Below are 6,931 nucleotides of genomic sequence, written 5' to 3' on the forward strand. Positions count from 1 at the left end.
CAAAACATTATGTAAATTTTTGACATATTTTCCAAGGGAAGTTAAAATAAGTGATCCAAGTTGGGTATGTATAAAGGCGTGTTTGGTTAGTTTCTATGCATTATGCGGTCAGTTGGCCGTATTTTGAATTTTTACAGAGTTTTTTTACAGCGCCAGAATTTGATTGACACACTGTCCAGTTTCTATTTAGAGTGCCACTCACTTCATCTGACAAATCTCTTCTGAATTCGCAAGATCTTCAGCTTCTTTGTTCCCAGTTATCTTGAAATGACTGGGTATCCATATCCATTGTAATGCGAATTCTTTGTTTTCTTTGACAGAGATGTTGGTGAATTAAGTCTTCTAAATTCGATTCGATCCATTTGCACGCATTGAAATAATCGGCCAAAATTACAGCCTGGGTCTTCTGTAGATTTTCCGTCAGAGTCAACACTTTCAAGGCCGGAACTAAATTGTGAAAAATCTGATAACCTGTCACATGCATGAATATTTTCAAGTCAGATATTTCTATCCCCACTCGGTCATCCTTCCTTATCCTTACCTTAGCCAGAAAAGGTGTTTGTGGTCGATCGACCGGTTTTACTCATCTTAATCCCACATTCTTTCTGCAAAATGACAATGAAGAGTTGGATTAAGATACGGTTTGAGTTCACAAAACATTGTAATGACACATGAAAATGGACGCAACATGGACTGGTCTCGTAAGAAGAGCGGTTATCATCGGCTGTTAGTGGGAAAATATGAATTTCAAACCATTCGTAATGCGAAATTTTACTTTTACTGAAGTTATTTTCCCCTCACAAAAAACGTATCTCTTATCTACAATCTACTTACGCATTACCTGCCTTCATTATATCATTGGCCACCTACAGTTTTAATTGTTGCTTCGTTTCCGTTGTTGCTTACTACTGTGTCAATTGAAATGGAATATAACGAATGTAAGATACAGCTACCGAATAAAGTATTATTCGCAAATAAAGGTAATGCTGCAATACTGGGAAACGTTGTGGGAAACGTGGAGTTGACAACCAACTACTAGTAAGTTTGAAAACAGTAGAATTTAGAACGATAAAATGACAGAGGCACTTTATCTTGATGGCGACCTTAATGTAGTAAAGCGGATTAATACAAACCCTTTTCAAGTACTTTTACTTCTGAAGATTGTTGGAAGGGACAATCCTTCTCCTGAACATCATCATCATTAATGCTCCGTTTTCTTATCAGCAGTCAAAGCGAAGATAAAAGACCAAAACCAATTTGCTTTGGATTTAACGAACCGGATCCAAAATTCACTGGACGAACAGACGAATTGCAGACGTTGGACAAAGTTATCAACAACCAACCCGGTCACTATCCCCTTGCAGTTGTCATTCACGGATTGGGAGGTATTGGGAAAACTCAACTTCTCAGAAAGTTCATCGCACAAAAGCTGTTACCACCTATTCCAGTTTACAATAACGTCATCTGGATCAATTCAGAGAGTATTAGCTTAATGTTGAATGCTTTCACAGAACTGGCTGATATTTTACGCATTAAAATGAAAAGAAAAAATAATGAGAAACTTAAAGATGAGGATTTAAAGTTGCTAATTTCAAAGGTGCTAAACGGCCTGTCCTCATCGGCAACGGTGATAGCTTTCGACAATATCGATCAGGGAGAAAACAAAACAATTTTGAAAATTGTACTTACAACGGGAGTGTCAGGTGTTAGGCCTCATATCTTCATAACATCCCGTATACAAAATTGGAGCAGATCCATACATGCTATACAATTAGGAGTATTCAATGCTGCTGATGCCCTCGAATATGTTTCATCTAATTTGTGGAATGAGGACAATATTTATGCGGACTTAGATACGGATAAGACATCATTGGTGGAATCGGTACAATATTTTCCGTTAGCTTTAGCGCAGGCGGTAGCTCACATCAACCATCACAGACGCGTAAGAAAATTTCAAATTGGCGACTACCTACTCGAGTTTAACATGCAACTAAAAGAAACTCTTAACTCGCAATTCTTTCAAAATGACGATTTTAACTTATACAATCAGACCACACTCACAACTTGGAAAGTGACGATTGCCGCATTAAACAACTATGGAACGGAAGGAGACCTGGCACTCAAAATTCTTCGCATCATTGCATTTTTCAATCCTGACGAAATTCTCCGAGAGATTTTCTGTAAACTGACAGATGATGATGTGACAGGCGCTGTAAACCTCCTGGTTAACTACTCGATGGTCAACAGTAAGGATTCCCAGAGTTCTCTGAGTATTCACCGGCTGGTGCAGCAAGTAACGAAAATTGAATTGAAGGGTACTAAAGGTTCAACCGAAGCAATTTTGCAGGACAGTCTTCAGATCATTTCAAAAATGAAGGACGATCCCAAATTTAACAATTGCCTGCAACATGGAGTTTCGGTTTTTATCGCTGCTCTAGAATTCGAAGATTTGGTCCATGAATACAAAAAATTTCCGGCTATGATTTTGTGTAGTTTCAACCGCGCTCGCCAGTTTCACACAGCAATTAGCTTTGGAGAAAAAATAAATGACCGCTTGACGTCCGTTTTCGGTGAAATGGATACAGAAATTTTAAACTGTAAATTTTGGACTGCTTTTTCGCACAGGAATGTGCACAACTATCTGGAATCAAACCGTATTGACAAAGAAGTATTCGAAAAACGGAGAAAGATTTTAGGTGAAAGTGATCGGGACACTCTCGCCAGTAAAAAAAATGTTGCAAATGAATATGCTTATATAGGCCAAAGGGATAAGGCACTCCAAATGCATCAAGAAGTGATCGATGTGTTAGAGAATCTAATGAATTCACAAGACTATGACGTACAAAAAGACATACTCGATAGTAAATGGCGCATAGCTGTTATTTATAATAAATCAGGCCAAGTGTCTAAATCGTTGGCAATGCACCAAGACGTTTTTGAGAAACGGAAAACAATTTTGGGGGATAAACATCCAGACACACTCGAAAGTATGTCAGGCATTGCTTTCGCTGTCAGTCATATGGGGAGATATTCTTATGCCCTCGAATTACACGAAAAAGCTTTTGTCACACGAAAAGCTATTGGTTTCCATGAGACGGATCCAGACGTTATTTACAGTAGGCAGGGAATGGCACTAGCAAATAGGGGCATAGGAAGATCTTCTAAATCAGCTGAAATATATAAAGAACTGTACGACCTATGGAAACCCATATACGGAGAATGTAATGCGAGAACACTGGATTTCTTATACGATCTCGGTGTGCAGTACAACCAACTGGGCAAACAGGTCGACGCACTCAAAATACATGAAGAAGTTTTGGAAAAACGAAGAACGATTTTCGACGAGAATTGTCTAAAAATATTTGAATGTAAATTCTTAATAGCTCACACATATTTTCTTGCCGGCGATTATACCACAGCTCTGCAAATGTTTAGAGACAATTATGAGAGAGCAAAGATATCATTGGGGGAGGATTTTATATTTACACTACAGTTCAAATGTTACGTCGCCCTTAGCTACCGACATTTAGGTGAATATCGTAAGGCTCTTCGAATGTATGAAGAAGCTATTCATAGATTGAAGGAAATATGGGATGATAATTATATAATAACGATGGACTATGAATTTGAAATGGCTACTACGTACAATGATCTGGGAAGATATTCTGAAGCACTTCAATTACATACAAAAATTCTTGAGAAAAGAAGAGCCGCTTTAGAAGATCAAAAATTACCACGCATTATTGATAGTAAGTCGAAGATCGCTGATACATACAATAATCTGGGCAAATACGCTGAAGCACTACAACTGCACCAAGAAGTATTTATTGAACGAGAACGAGCAACTGTTTCAGAGGATGCTCATCCAATAACACTTCTGTACAAGTCGAATGTCGCTGTTTCGTACGGAAATGTAGGTAACCACTCAAAAGCATTGGCAATACATAAGAAAGTTTATGAGCAACGGAGGAAAATATTGGGAGATAATCACCCTCACACACTTGACAGTAAGTTTCGCTTGGCCATTTCAAAAAATGCATTGGGAGAAAATTCTTTAGCCCGTCAATGGCATGAAGAAGTCTATCAGCAACGCAAAACTATTTTGGGGGAGAATCACCCACATACATTGGACAGTAAATATTACATTGCTATTTCACTAAATAATCTGCGGAATTATTCTCTGGCACGTCAAATGCACCAAGAGGTCTATAAAACGCGAAGGTCTATCTTGGGAGACAATCATCCCCACACACTTGACAGTAAGTTTCATATAGCTATTTCACTCAGCAATTTGGGAAGAGATTCTGTGGCACGGCGGATTCATCGAGAAGTTCATGATCAACGAATGGTCGTTTTGGGAGAAGATCATCCTCAAACACGTGACAGTGAAGTTCACATTACCTTATCACAAACTGTATGTTGTTTTCGGCCATTGGTACGGGTTTGTTTGCAAAATTTTCGAATAAAAATGGCTGAAGCCAAAATAGATATACCTGACGAGGAGGTTATGCCATTCAGAACCGCGGACTAGCGCGTAAGTTCGATGTTAATGACCACCTTGACACCAATTAACTTTGATTTAGGTGATGTATGTATTATAGTAGTATTATAGTATATTGTAAATAACAATTAAGTAAAGAAGCAATATTTCATTCCTTCAGTGGATTTTATTTTCCTAGAAGCAAAACATGGAACCATAGAGGTTAGCATGGAACAAGGACCTGATCCAAATGAACGATTTATTTATAGGATGAAATTTAGTTGGTATTGTCACTATGTCACTGCAAATGTGCAAACATTAAAGTTGCAAGTCATTTATTGGACATAAAAAGGAAATATTCTATTATCGTACGTAATCGAATGTGGTTGAATAAAACTTAAAAACGTTTTTGCAAAGTTACAACGCACTTCAAGCAAAATGCTATTAATGACAGCTGCCGAATAAATACTATTTTGTATGGAAAAACTGTCCGAATTTTTTTACAGTGTCAAAATTTGTTCGATACACTGTCCAGTTTCAGTACCCTATTTAAAGGACCACTCATGCTTTAAGTGTGTTGAAAGTTATCATGTGCTGTGCAAGGTTGTCATGGGAAACGTATCCCCGAACCGTAAAAACATTTAGAGTTATTTCAGGCTTCCAAACGTTTAGTAGACCGTGTGCGATTTTGAGAAACAAGTTTCATATTTCGATAAAAAGAAGATTTACCAAGAAAACCATTGAAAAAAAATATTTAATTTTTTTTATAGAAATTATTGAAAAGTATTCTTGCCATCCCAATGCCATCACACTTATTAGAATCTTAGTAATGAATCCAATTAGAATGAATTATAATGGATCGGTATATCCTTTTAGTCTCATTCAAATTACAGCTTTTAAAGTGAGATATAAAATCAAGCAGACATTTTTCAGATATTCTGTTTACACTTTTGTTCTACAGAATAATAATCTACATCAATCAAAATTAATTATTTATACTTCCTCTAGGAGTTTGAGTTCATTTTACCACCTTTTTCTTGGTAATTAGTTAGGAGATTGAAGATACACTTTATGTAACTTTTTCAGATTTTTAAAAATGGCGGAACATATTCTTTATAAATAATTTTTGAAAGATTTTTTCACCCCAAGATAGGGGACCAAAAATTGTTAAAAAATTGCAGACCATTTCCGAGTAAAAAAAAGTTCTCACAAAGCCTAAATCAGTCGAATTCAGACTTCTCACTGTCTCAGTGAGGATAATTTTGTATGAAGCGGAGAACTGAGAAGTCTGAATTCGATCGATTTAGCCTTTTGAGAAGTCTCCCTTAAGCATTTTTTTACTGGGGGAATGACAGCCTTGGGTCGCTTCACCAAATAATCGCTTCATGGGTCGCTTCATGGATCATGTGATCGAAAATTTAATTTTCTAACAAATGATTTTGATTTTAAAATTTCGTATCTCAAACGACCGACTTGAAGGCAGTGCCATCGCTGATTTTTGTGGTAGCGACGGAAATTTAAGAATCAAAATCGTTTATGAGGAAATGAAATTTTTGATCCATGAAAATATTGTTCGGTGAAGTGACAGAAGTGACCGACTTGCCGACAGCGTCTATCATTGAGAGTCCTGTGAAATAGTGCTCAAAACCACAATCTATTGGAGTGCGTTTGTATAGCTCGAAAATACCAAGGTTCTGAAAGAGGTAATGAAGAATCTCGCGCAGGCTTAATTCACAATGACTCACAAAGTGACATGTTCCTTATACAAAATGTGTCATTTTGTGTATCATTGTGAATCACACCGGCGCGAGATTCCTAGCAGCCCTGAAAGAACATGTGAAGACACATCTGAGTTGATCCAAGGTTCTGAAAGAACAGGTTAAGACACATTTGAGTTGATCACGAAGGCGGTGACACACAAATTTTGACAAATAGATGCTATTTATTGAACATACTCAATACAGATTGTTTGAAATGTCAACCTGATAAAAACTATTTTTTTTCTTCAAGTTGACATTTCAAACAATCTGTAATGAGTATGTTCAATAAATAGCATCTATTTGTCAAAATTTGTGTGTCAGCCGCCCTCGTGGGTGTCTTAACCTGTTCTTTCAGAACCTTGGAGTTGATCAGGAAGGAGGTGACACACAAATTTTGACAAATAGATGCTTTTTATTGAACAGACTCATTACAGATTGTTTGAAATGTCAACTTGATAAAAACTTAAATCAAATTTCTCTCTTTGGCGAAAAACGTAAATAACCACGGGAGATGCCAATATTAAGTAAAACATCGTTCCCACCCCAAGACCTGTTTACAAGTTCTGCTGAAAAAGCACATGGGTACCCACACATGTTTAAACATGACAGCGCCACCATGCTCTCTCTCTCTACGTTCAGTGTTTTCATAGTGTGGCGAGTGTAAAGTATTTTGTTTAACGTTTGCCATTGC

Source organism: Bradysia coprophila, unplaced genomic scaffold (assembly GCF_014529535.1).
Source record: "Bradysia coprophila strain Holo2 unplaced genomic scaffold, BU_Bcop_v1 contig_324, whole genome shotgun sequence".
In the NCBI taxonomy this organism is placed as follows: domain Eukaryota; kingdom Metazoa; phylum Arthropoda; class Insecta; order Diptera; family Sciaridae; genus Bradysia; species Bradysia coprophila.